At 45.9% G+C, this 18,628-nt stretch overlaps 1 protein-coding gene across 1 annotated transcript in view; it reads right to left on the minus strand.

The window, feature by feature from the left end:
- Window positions 1-18,300, minus strand: part of fancl (FA complementation group L) — an 87,959-nt gene extending 69,659 nt beyond the window's left edge. Inside the window, exon 1 of the mRNA XM_085981414.1 lies at window positions 18,203-18,300. The gene's annotated coding sequence lies outside the window, so the exon portion shown is untranslated. The remainder of the gene's footprint in view (window positions 1-18,202) is intronic.
- Between the last annotated feature and the right edge of the window lie 328 nt (window positions 18,301-18,628).

Here is an 18,628-nt window from a genome sequence, read left to right on the forward strand (position 1 = left end):
CTTTATGGGAGGAGGGCCCCAAATTTCTCCAAGGTCATACCAGAAATAATTGGCATGGAGAGCATAAAGGAAGTGGGGCAAGGTAAAGTCAGAGCCCTCCCCAGCCATTATTTCACTTCTGTCTCATTGGCATGTACCCAGGCACAACACCATGACACACAGTATATTGCCATGTCAGCGCTGACTGAAGGAGTGTTCTGCAGTCAGCACTGTAACATGTACAGTTTTTGTAAGCTTGCCCCGGAAACAAAGCAAACAGCACCTCAAAACTGTCCAGCATCACAGACATCACTCACTGCAAGCATCAGCGCAGCTACATCTACCCTGGAGGCATTAGGCAGTGAATTTGAGGAGGTAGCATCAGATTACTCACTCTTCTCTTAGGCACTCCCTCGGAACCGAGGATGACTTGCTTCCACATTAAAAAGGAGTTTGCAGGTGACTGATGAGTCCAATGCGGGACCTACAGTCTCTGTCACAGGTGGGGCAGACTGTGGTTAAAGGGGCGGGTGGGTGGGGTGCTTGGGTTGACATGCGCTCCTTGCGCTGCCTGTGCTTGCTCCCGGCGAAGAGACTCGAGTTGTTCGGCGCCTCCCCGGATGCTTCTCCTCCACTTTGTGCGGTCCTGGGATTCCCAGGTGTCGGTGGGGATGTTACACTTTTTCAAGGAGGCTTTGAGGATGTCCTTGAAGCGTTTCCTCTGTCCAGCTGGGGCTCTCTTGCCATGTTGGAGCTCCGAGTAGAACGCTTGTTTTGGGAGTCTCGTATCGGGCATGTGGACAATGTGACCCGTCCATCGGAGCTGATCGAGCGTGGTCAAAGTTTCGATGATGGGGATGTTGGCCTGAGCAAGAACACCGACGTTGGTGCGCCTATCCTGCCAATGGATTTGCAGGATCTTGTGGAGGCAGCATTGGTGCTACCTCTCCAGTGCTTTGAGGTGCCTGCTGTACATGGTCCATGTCTCTGAGGCATACAGCAGGGCGGGTGACGTAATAAAACTCACTACGCACTTGGTTCGAGCATAAAGCAAGGCTTTAATCAACTTGTTTCAGAACATGGAAGTCTAGTTGTATTTCACTAGCTCCTGGTCTTACAAAATGTCCCTGAAAAGCTGGGGCCCACGCCCGAGTATTTATACTCCTTGGACGGCGCCACCAGCTGGACGTCCAGCGTTATTTCATAAGTAGTTTCTTGATGATGAGATTTATAACAGCGGGTATCACTGCTGCTCTGTAGACCATGAGCTTAGTGCTGGGTTCGAGGTCCTGGTCTTCAAACACTCTCTTCCTCAGGCAACCAAAGGCTGCACTGGCACACTGAAGGCGGTGTTGGACTTGGTCATCGACATCTGCCCTTGTTGACAGTAGGCTCCAGAGGTATGGAAAGTGGTCCACGTTGTCCAAGGCCTTGTCGTGGATTTTGATAATCGGGGGGTCAGTACTGTGTGGTGGGGGCAGGTTGGTAGAGGACCTTTGTCTTACGGATGTTTAGTGTAAGGCCTATGCTCTCGTACACTTTGGTGAAGGTGTTAACGATGGTTTGGAGTTCGACCTCCGAGTGAGCGCAGACGCAAGCGTCGTCTGCATACTGTAATTCGACGACAGAGGATGGGACAACCTTGGATCTGGACTGGAGGCGACGGAGGTTGAACAGTTTCCCGTTTGTTGTGTAAATTAGCTCCACTCCAGTGGGGAGCTTACCGAGGGTGAGATGGAGCATTGCAGCAAGGAAGATCGAGAAGAGTGTTGGTGCGATGACACAGCCTTGCTTGACTCCAGTTCGTACGTGAATTGGGTCTGTGGTGGAACCGTTGGTCAGGATCACTGCTTGCATGTCGTCGTGAAGCAGGGGAGGATGGTGACAAACTTTTGAGGGCAGCCGAATTTGAGGACACTCCATAATCCCTCACGGTTGACAGTGTCGAAGGCCTTTGTGAGATCAAGGAAGGCCATGTACAGTGGTTGGTGCTGTTCCCTGCATTTCTCTTGTAATTGGCATGCGGCGAAGATCATGTCCATTGTGCCCCTTAGTGGGCGGAATCTGCATTGCGACTCTGGGAGGAGCTCTTCTGCCACTGGGAGAAGGCGAGTGAGGCAGACAGCAGGGAAACTCCTCTGTAATTACCGCAGTTGGACTTGTCACCTTTCTTGAAGATGGTCACAATTACGGCGTCTGAGATCCCCTGGCATACTCTCCTCCTTCCAGATAAGAGAAATGAGTTCTTGAATTCGCGCCAGTAGTGCTTCTCCGTCATGCTTTAGTGCCTCGGCGACGATTCCATCTGCTCCTGAGGCCTTGTTGTTCTTCAGTTGTCGGATGGCCTTTTCAACCTCATGCCGGGCTGGGGTCGTGCTGAGATGGTGGCGGGTAGCATGCTGTGGGATGGAGTTGAGGACACTCGCGTCGAAGACAGAGTTGCGGTTAAGGAGATATTCGAAGTGCTCCTTCCAGCGGGCACTGACTGCCTCTCTGTCCTTGATGAGTACCTCTCCGTGCTCACAGTGCATAAGTGAGGAGCAGCAAGAGGTGGTGGCAGTAAAGAAGCAGGAACCTGGTGGCCAGAGGGGCAGTTCACATTGTTCCTCAGCATCAAATCTTACCAATTCAGACCTTGCTTACAAGAGAAGCTTGCTGTCTGTGCACAATTGAGGGGTTCAAATAGCCAGATGAATGCAGTCAATGATCTCCTGGACTTTGGAGAATCCAGCAATATGATAAAATTGGGCAGCTCAGTCATGCGGCTGTTCCTGTTCAAATGGGAAAGATAATGAATGAATTTGTCGACTTGACCCATGGCTCTTCAGTCATCTATTTGATGCATCCATGTGCTGTAAATTAGCTTCCATTGTAGATGTCCCCGTGTGGCCCTCTGAGCCAGACATAAACGTTGAGGGCAATGCTGTCCCTGCGATGAAGGCCGTCAACAGGTCTGTCTGCAGCAAATGGCATAACTCTATAACTGCCTCCTGAGTGAAATATCTTCAAAGGCAGTGACATTGTCAGGTGGCAGTGCCTGGGCTTATAGGTACAGTTGCTTGGTGTGTACAGGTAGTCCAGCTCTGGTGCAATCAGATTTTCCTGGTATATCTCCTGGCTTCTCTGGTTTTCTTCCAACACACCCAAGCGGAGAGCGTTATGAAAAAAATTATATTTTGTCCACGCTTTTAGTTTCCTTTATTGTATTTCTTAAATTTAAAATAAACTTTTAAAATGATGCATTCAAGGTGGGGGGTTGCAGTAATTTACTATCGAGCATGCTGGCTGGAAAGACAAAAGGCCTATCGTAACCCTCTGAAATTTTGGGGCCAGTGACTACAATCCAAATCAAGGAGGCTGCACTTGTTCTGGTCCAAAGGGGCTTCCGCGGAGGGTAAACACGGACATAGACTCGCTGGGCTGAGCGATCGGTTTCTGTGTTGTAACTTTTATGTATTGCTATGTAATTGAGTTAATGGTACTTCAAACCAGGAGTCAACGGGATTTAAATAGTCCAAATACAGACACTGCAGATTACAAATCAAAGGTTGACATCATCATGTCTTTGTATTTATAGTTTGTGAAAACTCTTGTTATTGTTCAAGTACAGTACCTCTGTCTTGCAGAGTGACCTTCAAATCAGGGCCTTTTTAAAAAAAAAAAATAGTATTTTTATGAGTACAAAAATACAGCACATTTTATGTATGAAAAATTCAGTTCTGTCTAGCCGTGAGACGCAGGGACAGAATGCGGCTCTGTGGGTGTACACCTACTTAGTTCCTGCACAGACTGTATTTGGCTTGTTCGCTGAAGAATAAGTCTGTTACTTTTATCAGAAAAGTATTTTTATTTCAAGGTCTGCAAAAAAAGATGTTAAATGGATCTCTTTTGGCTGTTCATCTGTTTTAAAGTTTTGCAAATCAGTTCCAGACTACTGTTTTTTGGACCAATTTCAATCTCAATTTTACTGCTGGCTGCTGTAAACAACTTTATCATGAATAAACCCATTTCACGGGGAAGGAGGTTAATTGCTTAGACTTTAATTTCAACTGTAATTGTGGGCGTGGCTTCAGTGCCATTGTAAATAGCTGAAGTGGAGACTGGATTTTCTTTGTGTAAAGTTCAGCTTTCTCCCCTCAGGACAGGCCCTGAAGGTTACACTGTACATAATTAACTCTATTATAAGTTAAAATTTTTATTATATTTGGAGACTTGGAGTGAGTTTTTGACAGTAGGAAGTAATTATTTTCCTATCAAGGTACATTCTGAAAAGAAATTTAAAACCTTTCTTCAACTCACACTTGAATCGAGATGTCAGTGTGGATGTTAAGCTTACTGCGTGTGTGACATACAGGATGTGGGTCATCTTGGATTTGCAAAGAATCCAGAGGGGAGTACGCTTTTATGAAGTGCCAAGTAATTGACTCCCTCAAGAAATAAATTCCTGGAATAAATAACCAACTAGCTGCACCGCACACTGTACGCAAGCAGGAAGAGTGTCTGGAAGAGATTTTCCATGAGGTTGTCCCCACCAAGATAGGAGAGACAGTGCAGCAAACAGTAACGTGTGGGTAGCAGTCACTAAGGCATGCGGAGAGGAGAAAGAAAGAAACATAGGGACCAATGGAACGAGAGTTGTCCAACAGATTTTCAGCACTGGAGATAGACAGAATGCAACAGTAGTGGATGATATCTATGAGTGGATCGATGAAGCACGGCAGCAAGTGGTTTCTCAAGGGGAACAGGTAACAATGTTGCAAGGGACCCCCATGTACAGTAGTTTGTTCCCATAATCTCTGGCATCTCTCCTCCCTATCGCAGGACTTTATCCACTCAGTCAGTCAAGTCCTGAACCTTGATAACCAAGAAGCAACAGACTATTCAAGACTCCTGGTTGTGCTTGTAGAAGATTCTGGCAGTCCCTCTATAAATCAGAAAATCCAAAGGATACTGGTGAAATTGGTTGAGATTACAAATCCTCTCACAAAAACATTGCAAAATTCACTGCAATCAAACAATGTTCTACTGGATTAGAAAGTAGAAAACGTGCCCCACTTCCATCTTTAAAAAGGGGCGAGGGATCAAACCTCAAATTAGACCTGTGACCGTACCTCAATTGTGGGGGAAATGTTCAAGACATTGATGAGAGATGGCATAAGAGATCTAGAAGGACCAAGTCTAATTCGTCAAAGCCAGCACTGGTTCAGAAGGAGAAGGTTGTATCTGGCCAATTTATTGGATTTCTTTGAGGAGCTTTCAGAACTGGTAGGCAAGGGTGCTGCAAGTTTTGTTATCCGCCTGGATTCCAGGAAGCCATTTGACATTGTGAATCAATCTGTTATGGTGGACAAAGTGTAGGAATCAGAGTCAGATGGCGACATATTAGGCTGGATTGATGAGTGTGGCTGGAGTGTAGGTAAAACAGGGTGGTGATGCATGGGAGTGGATACCAGTTACCAGCAGAGTACTAGAGGTTGGTGCTGGGGTCATCATGGTTTATAATTTGTGACTAATTATGCTAAAGGATTGGGACAAATTAGGTTAATTGGCAGAGGTGTAGCAGATGGATGGTGACCTTTGAAATCAATTTTAACCAATAAATTACCAAATATTTCCAGGTCCCTGGATCAGTAAAAGCAGTTTTCTACCCAGTTTTGACCTGCAAGAATACAAATTCTCCCTGGTGTTAGTGCATTTGGATGCACTCACTTTGAATTAGAGACATGACAATGCATGTATGCAACATGCACAATGACGTCACAAACACAATAGATGCACATCCCACAACCTGCCTTTCAGCGCCAAATTCTGAAAGGGAGGTAACTCGATTCCAGTTTCTTAGGTACTTGGAAGAGTTAGGAGGAGGAGTTTGTGCTGTCTTATGGCACCAGACCTGATCTACGTTACAAAAAGAAAAATGAAGGTGGTATTTAGAGCCATGACAAAAATTAATAGGTTTGCAGACTTAATAGGCAACATTCTGATTTTAGGCCACCCAAGTATCAGTCTGAAGAACATCGGTGATCAACATCCAACAGACTCAATTGAGTAAAGTAAGCACATTTTAGGTTTATAACAGAGAGGGGACAAGGAAAAAATGAAAATGTATATCAAGATGCATGTCCATTTATGCTGTTGGACGACTATAGGCGAAGAAGTGAAAAGAAGCTTTATCCCTCCTTGTCCACTTTGTAGTCTTGGACATAATTAACCACACCATCCTCCTCCAAAACCTCTCCACTCTGTTGTCTAATTTGATGGGACTGCCCTCACTTTATTCTACTCTTATCTATTTGAGAATATCCAGAGGATCTCAAGCAATGGCTTCTCTGCCCACCCCCATACTCTCACCTCAGGAGTCCACGAAGCATCCATCTCTTCTTCAACTACATACCTCTCAAACAAGTATACCGCTTTGGATACTGTTGGGGGGGATGACTCACCAGGGGAAGGCAGCAGCAGCCAACTTGCTGGCACTGGGGGTGCTCCTGCTGCCCAGGAAGGGGGGAAAAAGAGTGGGAGAGCAATAGTGGTAGGGGATTCTATAGTAAGGGGAACAGATAGGCGTTTCTGTGGCCGTAGACGTGAATCCAGGATGGTTTGTTGCCTCCCTGGTGCCAGGGTCAAGGATATCACTGAGCGGCTGCAGGGCATTCTGGAGGGGGAGGGTGAACAGCCAGAGGTCGTGGTCCACATTGGTACCAACGACATAAGTAAAAAGAGGGATGAGGTCCTGCAGCAAGAATTTAAGGAGCTAGGTGAAGGATTAAAGAGCAGGACCTCAAAGGTTGTAATCTCTGGATTACTCCCCGTGCCACGTGCTAGTGGGTATAGGAATAGGAAGATAGAACAGATGAATGCGTGGCTAAAGGGATGGTGCAGGGGGGAGGGCTTTAGTTTCCTGGATCACTGGGTCTGCTTCTGGGAAAGGTGGGACTTGTACAAGTCGGACGGTTTACACCTGAACCAGAGGGGAACCAATATCCTTGCGGGGAGGTTTGCTAGCATTGCTGGGGGGGGTTTAAACTAACTTGGCAGGGGGATGGGGTACAGAGTGGAGCTATAGTAGGGGGTGATTTACAGCCAAATACAGAGGAAAAAACAAGTCAGCTGGGAAGGCAGAGCAAATATGTGAAGGCAAAAGGGAATATGGCAGGGCTGGAAGGCATTTATTTTAATGCAAGGAGTCTTGCAAATAAGGTGGATGAACTGAAGTTGTTGTTGAACACATGGGAGTACGATATTGTTGCTATCACGGAGACATGGTTGAGGGAGGGTCAGGATTGGCAGCTCAATATTCCGGGGTATAGAATCTTCAGGCGAGACAGAGGGGGGTGTAAAAGGGGAGGGGGTGTTGCAATATTAATTAAGGAGTCAATTACTGCTGTAAGGAGGGACGATATATTAGCGGGTTCCTCTAATGAGGCCATATGGGTAGAACTTAAAAACAAAAAGGGGGCAAGCACTTTGCTGGGAGTGTACTATAGGCCCCCAAACAGTCAGGGGGAGATAGAGGAACAGATATGTAGGCAAATCTCAGAGAAGTGCGAAAATAATAGGGTAATAATAGTGGGGGATTTCAACTTCCCCAATATAAATTGGGATAGTCAGAGTGTGAAAGGCTTAGAGGGTGCAGAATTCTTAAAGTGCATCCAGGAGAGCTTTTTGAGCCAACATGTAGAAAGTCCTACAAGAGAGGGGGCGGTACTGGACCTAATTCTGGGGAGTGTCGCCGGGCAAGTGGTGGAAGTATCAGTAGGAGAGCATTTTGGCGACAGTGACCATAATTCAGTGAGATTTAAGGTGGTCATGGAAAACGACAAAGACGGCCCGGAAATAAGGGTTCTAAATTGGGGGAAGGCCGATTTTAATATGATAAGGCAGGATCTGGCCAAAGTGGACTGGGAGCAGCTACTTATAGGAAAATCCACATCAAAACAGTGGGAGACTTTCAGAAGGGAAATAGAGAGAGTACAGCGCCAACATGTTCCTGTAAAGGTCAAGGGTGGGACCAACAAGCAAAGGGAACCTTGGATGACAAGGGATATACAAAAATGCATTAGAAATAAAAGGGGGGCTTTTGGCAGTTACAAAAGACTAAAGACGGAAGAAGCCCTAGAGGAGTATAAAAAGTGCAGGGGCATACTTAAAAAAGAAATTAGGAGGGCGAGGAGGGGCCATGAAATAACACTGGCGAGCAAAATAAAGGAAAATCCTAAGATGTTTTATAAGTATATTAAGGGCAAGAGGATAACCAGGGAAAGGGTAGGGCCCATTAGGGAACAAAGTGGCAATCTGTGTGTAGAGCCAGATGAGGTAGGCGGGGTTTTAAATGAATTTTTTGCATCTGTGTTCACTATGGAGAAAGACGATGCAGACATAGAAATCGGGCAAGGGGACTGTGACATACTTGAACATATTAGCATCGAGAGGGAGGAGGTGCTAGCGGTTTTAGCAGGCCAAAAAGTGGATAAATCCCCAGGCCCGGACGAGATGTATCCCAGGCTGCTGTGGGAGGCAAAGGAGGAGATTGCAGGGGCTCTGACACAAATTTTCAGAACCTCTCTGGCCACAGGGGATGTACCAGAGGACTGGAGAACAGCTAATGTAGTACCATTATACAAGAAGGGTAGCAGGGATAAACCAGGGAATTACAGGCCAGTGAGCCTAACCTCTGTGGTAGGGAAATTATTGGAAAAAATTCTGAGGGACAAAATTAGTCTCCACTTGGAGAGGCAAGGATTAATCGGGGATAGTCAGCATGGCTTTGTCAAGGGTAAATCATGTCTGACAAATCTGATTGAATTTTTCGAGGGGGTGACTAGGGGGGTGGATGAGGGAAATGCTGTGGATGTGGTTTACATGGACTTCAGTAAAGCCTTTGACAAAGTCCCGCATAGGAGACTGGTCAAGAAGGTAAGAGCCCATGGGATCCAGGGTGCCTTGGCGCATTGGATCCTAAACTGGCTGAGTGGCAGGAGGCAGAGGGTGATGGTCGAAGGTTGCTTTTGTGACTGGAAGCCTGTGTCCAGTGGGGTACCTCAGGGATCGGTGCTGGGTCCCTCGTTGTTTGTGATCTACATAAATGATTTGGATGAGAATGTAAAAGGTATGATCAGCAAGTTCGCAGATGACACGAAAATTGGTGGGGTGGTCAATTGCGAGGAGGAAAGCCTCAGGCTACAGGACGATATAAACGGGTTGGTCAGATGGGCGGAAAAGTGGCAAATGGAATTTAACCCTGAAAAGTGCGAGGTGATGCATTTTGGACGGACAAATAAGGCAAGGGAATACACAATGAGTGGTAGGACCCTAGGAAGTACAGAGGGTCAGAGGGACCTTGGTGTACATGTACATAGATCCCTGAAGGCAGTGGAACAGGTAGATAAGGTGGTTAAAAAGGCATATGGGATACTTGGCTTCATTAGCCGAGGCATAGAATATAAGAGCAGGGAGGTTATGATGGAGCTGTACAAAACGCTGGTGAGGCCACAGCTGGAGTACGGTGTGCAGTTCTGGTCGCCTCACTATAGGAAGGATGTGATTGCTTTGGAGAGGGTGCAGAGAAGATTCACCAGGATGTTACCTGGGATGGAGCGCCTCAGCTATGAAGAAAGACTAAACAGGCTGGGGTTGTTTTCCTTGGAGCAAAGAAGGCTGAGGGGGGACCTGATTGAGGTATACAAAATGATGAGGGGCATAGATAGGGTAGATAAAGAGGAACTTTTCCCCTTAGTAGGGGGGTCAATAACAAGGGGGCATAGATTCTGGGTAAGGGGCAGGAGGTTTAGAGGGGATTTGAGGAGGAACTTTTTCACCCAGAGGGTGGTTGGAATGTGGAACTCAATGCCCAAAAGGGTGGTAGAGGCAGGAACCCTCACAACATTCAAGAAGCATTTGGATGAGCACTTGGAATGCCAATGCATACAAGGCTATGGACCAAATGCTGGAAAATGGGATTAGACTGGACAGGGATGGATGGGCGGCGCAGACACGATGGGCCGAAGGGCCTCTTTCTGTGCTGTAAAACTCTATGACTCTATGACATCTACTTCCACCTCCATAATATCATGCACCACTGCCGCCACCTTATGTCATCTGCTGCAGAAACCTTCGTTCCCTCCAGACGACGATTGCTCTCCTGGTCAGCTTTCCATCCTCCAACCTCTAAATTTTACCTACATAACATAAGTAGGAGCAGGAGTAGGCCATACGGCCCCGCGAGCCTGCTCCGCCATTCAATAGGATCATGGCTGATCCGAACCTAGACTCGCGTCCACTTCCCTGCCTGCTCCCCGTAACCCCTAATTCCCTTATCAGCTAGGAAACTGTCTATCTCTGTTTTAAATGTATTTAATGTCGCAGCTTCCACAGCTCTCTGAGGTAGCAAATTCCATAGATTTACTACCCTCTGAGTGAAGAAGTTTCTCCTCATCTCAGTTTTGAAACAGCAGCCCCTTATTCTAAGATTATGCCCCCTAGTTCTAGTCTCACCCATCAGTGGAAACATCCTCACCGCATCCACCTGATCAAGCCCCCTCACAATCTTATATGTTTCGACAAGATCGCCTCTCATTCTTCTGAATTCCAATGAGTAGAGGCCCAACCTACTCAACCTTTCCTCATAAGTCAACCCCCTCATCTCCAGAATCAACCGAGTGAACCTTCGCTGAACTGCCTCGAGAGCAAGTATATCTTTTCTTAAATATGGAAACCAAAACTGTACGCAATATTCCAGGTGTGGCCTCACCAGTACCCTGTATAACTGAAGCAAGACTTCCCTGCTTTTGTACTCAATCCCCCTTGCAATAAAAGCCAAGATTCCATTGGCCTTCCTGATCACCTGCTGTACCTGCATACCAACCTTCTGTGTTTCATCCAAAACTCTGCTGACTGTATCCTATTCTGCATCAAATTTCACTTGTCTACCACCTGTATCCTTGCTGAACTCCATTGGCTCCCAGTGCCCAATACCTCAAATTTAAAAGTCTGATCCTCATGTTTAAATCCTCCATTGCCTCATTCCTCCCCATCCCTAACCTCCTCCAGCACTACAACCCCTGCCGAACTCAGTAGCTCTGACTCTGGCTTCTTGTGTATTCCACCCACCCCTGCCACCACCCATTGGTGCCGGTGCCTTCAGCCACCTAGGCCCAACGCAATAAAATTCCCTCCCTAAAGCCCTCCGTCTTTCCACCCTTTTTCTTTTAAGACCCTCCTTAAAACCCAGTTCTTTGGCTAAACTTTTGCCACCCCCATCATCATCATCTTTGGCTTGGCATCCATTTTTTGCTTATACCTCTATAGTGGTTTCGGCCATTTTTCTACATTATATTACATTTTGGCATATATTTTTGTTTCACAATGCTATAGTGATGATGTGCTACTTTAAACATACATCTTAATATTCAATATTTTGCAGCTCATTCACAAATACTATAAATGTCTCTTACTGCTGCAATAACTTGACAGTATTTTGTGATCATGGAAACTTGTATTACATTGGAGCACACTTCATTCTACATTTTAGTGATGTTCAAAATAAAAACTGATTTTCTCCAAATTTACCCTGGATTTTTGGGTTCTAATTTTTTCCTGGTTTTTGATGTTAAAATAAAAACTGAAATACCCAAATAATCTAGGCTTTGAGTGAGCAAAAAATACTGACTAAAGATGCATACTGATCGAGTGCAACAGAGATAGGTGTAAAGTCTTGAGATTAGGTAGAAGGAGTGAGTATGTGCATTACATATTAAATGGCAACATACTTGAAGTAAGTAAGCAGGAAAGGTATCTGGGGATTTTAGTGAATAGATCATTTAAACTCAGTTTTGTTCATAGGCAGTGAAGTAAGCAAATAAAACGGCGCAATGTAAAGCTAGGAGTTTGACTTACAAGTCTAAAGAGGTGATACTTAAGTTGTATTTAGCTTTGGTGAGACCACATCTGGAGTACAGAATTGAGTTATAGGCCCGGACTTTATAGGGCCGGTGATGGTGTACGAGCACCCAGAATGGCCCCGCAAGTTTTGGCTTTCTGCATGTGCAATAACCCGGAACTTGCGATCTGTCAAGTTTTGCTTGGCCAGGTCCTTCACATCCGGTTCAAAAATACTTTCGCTGGCGCAGAATTGGGCTATTAGCCCAACTACTGCCCACGAGTCCTTTACACCTGGTAAAAGCAGCCGTTAGGCCTTCTGTTACCATCCTAAGGGTTAAAATATTTTTTTTTTTTTTTTTTTTTTTTTTTAAATGATTTAAACATTCACATAAATTTAAAATTAGTCTCGGTAAATTTTGGCATGTTTAAAAATGTTTAAATTTATATCGTTCAAAATTTTTTTTATTTTAAATGCTTAATTAAAGGGTCTTTTAATTAATTTTGAACCAGTGATCATTTATTTTTATTCAAGTGCTGTGAATTCTTATTTATTTGGGATTTTTAATATGCCCATCAGGATTCCGTACACAAATGGAATCCCCCTTTTTGATTGGTTGGCCTGGCCCACATGATCCCAGGGATGCTTGCGAACCACATGCGCCCCTGGGATATGTGGGCCTTTACACAGGCTTACGCCTGCAGACCCAGGACTCAAAGGGGTCGATTTTCCTAAAGCTGTCGGGAAGGAGGCGGGACTACAACTTTCGGGTTTTAGTCCCGCCTACATCGACGTTCGGCCAATCCACGCGATTTTCCCTTGATTGACCTTGTTAAGCCCGCCCAGCGGGCTCAGCAGGCCAATTAAGGGCCACCCGGCAACAGGTGACGTCACAGACTGAAATTTAATCTGTCAAGAGGTCTTGGCAGATGAAATATCAGTGTTTCACAGCTGTTTGAAGCGGTCAAACGCTGACAGTCTGACTTCTAACCTGAGTCCTTCTACACAGACTCAGGTTAGAAGTCTCACCGGCAATGAAAGCTGAAGGCTGTCACTTTTGACAGCTCGCAGCCATTTTGCTTTCAGTGCCGGCTGAGTGATGGACTCCCGAAACCTAGAGGAAGAAAGGCTGTTAAGGTAAGTACAGGTAATTTAAACTTCTTTACACACTTTAGACACACCAAACACACTTACCTTTGCACTCATGCACCCATCACTCACCTGAGCACCGACATCGCGACCCCTCCAAGTCCTTCAACCCGACTCCTCTAACCTGGCGTGGTTTGGACCGTCGGGAATCCCACATGACACCCCTCAAAATAGGGATTAGGCTAAAAACTGCCTGTTAACTACCTGTTAACAGGCAGTTAATTTGAACTAATCCCTTCCCGCCTCGGGTCGGCGGGTCCCAGTGCGGGGCGGGTACCCGCCTCCCCTGAAACTTACGTGGAGGCGGGTTTTGGGTAGGATGGTGTCGGGACCCCCGAAATCGGGATTTCCCCCCCCCCCCGCCTGAAACCCCGCCTGACGGCTCCAGGAAAATCTACCCCAAAGAGTCTGAAGCTCCAGAGACGCCAGGTAAGTTCGGATTTTTATTTTCGGTTCGGAGGCTTATTCTTCTGGTACTCCTCCAACCACAAATTCAGGGCCATAGTCTTCATGTTACAGGAATGATAAAGATTTACTGGAAGAAGTCCAGAGGAGGACTATGAAGCAGATTCCTAAAATTAGAGGCAGAGTTATACAGTGATCAGATGGGTGTTCCATATTTTTACTGGCATGGAGAATTTGTATGCAGAAAGATTATTCCCTCAGGCCCTGAATTTGAGGACTAGGAGACACAGCTTAAAAGACAAGGATAAACACATTTTGAAGGGAAATTTAGGCAACTTTTTTTTTTTAGTAAGAGGCATGGATTACCAGTGGGGGTGGCAAACCAGAAACTATAGTACAAAAGCAAAACACTGTAGATGCTGGAAATCTGAAATAAAGAGAGAAAATGCTGGAAATACTTAGCAGGTCTGACCTGCTGAGAATTTCCAGAAAGCCGTAGTAGTTACTTTTAAAGAAAGGACTGGATAAATTCCTATTAGGAATGGGCTATTAGTTATAAAATCACATGGTGGAACCAGGTGAGGTTTGGTAGGGTAGACTAAATGGATCAATGCTCTTTTCCTGCATCACTACATCATAGTCTAGCTTGTTACAAAAAAGTGTCTGGCATGGTAGATATTATTCATCTTCTGAAATGAAGCAAAACAGTACATAATTGCAGCATGCTATCTGGCAGCAGTAAGACAGTTTATTGTTCAGGTGAGGTATACTGTCCCACAAAACATCAAATCTAGGTTCAGATTTTGGTTCAAAGAAAAGGAGGGCTTACTGACAAAAGCGGAATTGTTTTTATACATTGGGCATGAGGAAAAAGTTTCTGTAATGATCCCAAATGGTCAGTGAGCAGTGAATGCAATACATAAGAAGTAGGAGCAGGAGTAGGCCATACGGCCCCTCGGGCCTGCTCCGCCATTCAATAGGATCATGGCTGATCCGAACCTAGACTCACGTCCACTTCCCTGCCCTCTCCCCGTAACCCCTAATTCCCTTATCAGCTAGGAAACTGTCTATCTCCGTTTTAAATTTATTTAATGTTGCAGCTTCCACAGCTCTCTGAGGTAGCAAATTCCATAGATTTACTACCCTGAGTGAAGAAGTTTCTCCTCATCTCAGTTTTGAAACAGCAGCCCCTTATTCTAAGATTATGCCCCCTAGTTCTAGTCTCACCCATCAGTGGAAACATCCTCCCCGCATCCACCCGATCAAGCCCCCTCACAATCTTATATGTTTCGACAAGATCGCCTCTCATTCTTCTGAATTCCAATGAGTAGAGGCCCAACCTACTCAACCTTTCCTCATAAGTCAACCCCCTCATCTCCAGAATCAACCGAGTGAACCTTCTCTGAACTGCCTCAAGAGCAAGTATATCTTTTCTTAAATATGGAAACCAAAACTGTACGCAGTATTCCAGGTGGCCTCACCAGTACCCTGTATAACTGCAGCAAGACTTCCCTGCTTTTATACTCCAGCCCCCTTGTAATAAAAGCCAAGATTCCATTGGCCTTCCTGATCACCTGCTGTACCTGCATATTAACCTTCTGTGTTTCATGCACCAGGACCCCCATATCCCTTTGTACTGTAGCACTTTGCAGTTTCTTTCCATTTAGATAATAACTTGCTTTGATTTTTTCTGCCAAAGTGCATAACCTCACACTTTCCAACATTATATTCCATCTGCCAAATTTCTGCCTACTCACTTAGCCTGTCTATGTCCTTTTGCAGGTTTTTTTATGTCCTCCTCACTTACTGCTTTCCCTCCCATCTTTGTATCGTCGGCAAACTTGGATACGTTGCACTCGGTCCCTTCCTCCAAATCATTAATATAGATTGTAAAGAGTTGGGGTCCCAGCACTGACCCCTGCGGAACACCACTAGTCACTGATTGCCAACCCGAGAATGAACCATTTATCCCAACTCTCTGTTTTCTGTTAGATAGCCAATCTTCCACCCGTGCCAGTATATTACCCCCAATCCTGTGATTTTTTATCTTGTGCAGTAATCTTTTGTGTGGCACCTTGTCAAATGCCTTTTGGAAGTCCAGATACACCACATCCACTGGTTCCCCTTTATCCACCCTGTTTGTTATGTCCTCAAAGAATTCGAGCAAATTTGTCAAACATGACTTCCCCTTCATAAAACCATGTTGGCTCTGTTCGATTAAATTATGCTTATCCAAATGCCCTGTTACTGCTTCCTTAATGATGGACTCCAACATTTTACCAACCACAGATGTTAGGCTAACTGGTCTATAGTTTCCAGCCTTTTGTCTACTTCCCTTTTTAAATAAGGGCGTTACATTAGCGGTTTTCCAATCTGCCGGGACCTTTCCTGAATCCAGGGAGTTTTGGAAAATTACCACTAATGCATCCACAATCCCTACCGCTACTTCTCTCAAGACCCTAGGATGTAAGCCATCAGGTCCAAGGGATTTATCCGCTTTTAGTCCCATTATCTTACCGAGTACCACCTCCTGTCAACAGAATTACAGTAAGCAGTTCAGCTTTGTGGTCGTGAAAGGCGCTATATAAATGAAAATCTTTAAGACTTGCACTTATTTAGCACCTTTAACAATTTCAGGATATCTCAAAGCACTTTACAGCCAATGAAGTACTTTTGAACTCAGCTGCCCATGTCCTAACTCGCACCAAGTCCCGTTCACCCATCACCCGTGCTCGCTGACCTACACTGGCTCCCCGTTAAGCAACGCCTCGATTTCAAAATTCTTATCCTTGTTTCCAAATCTCTCCATGGCCTCGCCCCTCCCTATCTCTAATCTCCTCCAGCCCCACAGTCACCGCCCCGCCCGAAGGATAATGGTTGATGGGTGTTTTTGTGACTAGAAGGCTGTTTCCAGTGGGGTTCCGCAGGGCTCAGTACTAGGTCCCTTGCTTTTTGTGGTATATATCAATGATCTAAACTTGAATATAGGGGGTATGATTAAGAAGTTTGCAGATGATACTAAAATCGGCTGTGTGGTTGATACTGAAGAAGGAAGCTGTAGACTGCAGGAAGGTATCTATAAATTGGTCAGGTGGGCAGAACAGTGGCAAAATGGAATTCAATCCAGAGAAGTGTGAAGTAATGCATTTGGGGAGGGCTAACAAGGAAAGGGATTACACATTAAATGGTAGGGCACTGAGTAGTGTAGAGGAACAAAGGGACCTTGGAGTGCATGTCCACAGATCCCTGAAGGTAGCAGGCCAGGTAGATAAGGTGGTTAAGAAGGCATACGGAATGCTTGCTTTTATTAACCATGGCATAGAATACAAGAGCAGGGGGGTTATGCTTCAACTGTATAAAACACTAGTTAGGCCTCAGCTAGTGTACTGCGTGCAGTCCTGATCACCACATTACAGAAAAGATGTGATTGCACTAGAGAGGGTACAGAGGAGATTTACAAGGATGTTGCCGGGAGTAGAGAATCTTAGCTATGAGGAAAGACTGGACAGGTTGGGTCTGTTTTCCTTGGAACTGAGGAGGCTGAGGGGAGACCTTATTGAGGTATATAAAATTATGAGGAGCATAGATAAAGTGGATAGAAAGGACCTATTTCCCTTAGCAGAGGGGTCAAAAACCAGGGGGCACAGGTTTAAAGTAATTGGGGGATGGTTTAGAGGGGATTTGAAGGGAAATTTCTTCACCCAGAGGGTTGTGGGGGTCTGGAATTCACTGCCTGAAAAGGTGGTAGAGGCAGAAACCCTAACCACATTTAAAGAGTACTTGGATGTGCAGTTGGGATGCTCTAACCTGCAGGGCTGCGGACCAAGAGCTGGGAAGTGGGATTAGGCTGGATAGCTCTTTGTTGGCCGGCGCGGACACAATGGGCCGAAATGGTCTCCTTCCGTGCTGTAACATTCTATGATTCTATGAGATATCTGCGCTCCTCTAATTCTGCCCTCTTGAGCATCCCTGATTTATAATTGCTCAACCATTGGTGGCTATGCCTTCTGTTACCTCAGCCCTTAGCTCTGGAATTCTCTCCCTAAATCTCTCCGCCTCTCTACCCTCCTTTAAGACGCTACTTAAAACCTACCTCTTTGACCAAGGTTTTGGTCATCTGCCCTAACTTCTCCTTATGTGACTCGGTGTCAAATTTTTTGTCTTATAATACTCCTGCGAAGCGCCTTGGAACGTTTTACTACATTAAAAGGTGCTATATAAATACAAGTTGTTGTTTTGTCATCACTTGTTGTAATGTAGGAAACACAGCAGCCAATTTGCACACAGCAAACTCCTACAAACAGCCATGTCATAATGACCAGATAATCTATTTTAGCGATGTTGATTTGAGTAATAAATATTGGCCAGGACACCAGGGATAACAGCCCTGCTCTTCTTCATCAGAAAGACAGCACCTCCAACAGTGCAGCACTCCCTCAACACTGCGTTGGAGTGTCAGCCTAGATTTTGTGCTCAAGTCTCTGGAGTGGGACTTGAACCCACAACCTTCTGACTCAAGAGGCGAGAGTGCTACCCAGTGAGCCGCGGTTGACAAGAAAACACTTCTTGGAAGGCCAGAGCATCGCGTGGTCCTATAAGTGGACATGTTGGGCGCACGGGATATCCAGTAACCAAGAACTTATTCAATAATGAACAGGAATCAGTCAGCGCGGCGGACAGAGCCAGCCGGCGGACTCTCAGATTCTCTAATAGCCAGTTTTAGCGCCGGTGGAGAATGCAGTGTTTCCGGGTGTTTTCACCGGTTAAAGCTATTCACTGATCAATACTCACTTATTGCACTCTCCCGCCGAGCCCAGCGCAGACTCTCGCTCCCGCTCCCAATCACTGCACTCAAGGCAGGCCCGCGCCGGCCTCAGCCAATCAGAACCTGCGCCGCCCCCCCCAGTGAGGCAGGCCCGCGCCGGGCTCAGCCAATCAAAACCTGCGCCGTTCCCACAGCCATTCCATTCGATGCAGGCCCGCGCCGGCCTCAGCCAATCAGAGCCTGCGCCGCCCCCGATTAGTTACATTGAGCCACGTGGTGTGTCGAGGAAGTGGCGCCGGACCTGATTCATCCTGAAACAAAATTAAAGCAGCAGAACGCTGAGCGCTGTCAAGTTACAGCAACGTCATAACAACCGGCCAATGTACTGTAAGGAAAGTCAAACCAATTGGTATGTTGAACATGTTCGGTAGAAGAAACGTGTTATATTTTAC

This window comes from Somniosus microcephalus, chromosome 3 (genome assembly GCF_052327205.1).
Source record: "Somniosus microcephalus isolate GS21.2 chromosome 3, FLI_Smic_1.0, whole genome shotgun sequence".
Lineage (NCBI taxonomy): Eukaryota > Metazoa > Chordata > Chondrichthyes > Squaliformes > Somniosidae > Somniosus > Somniosus microcephalus.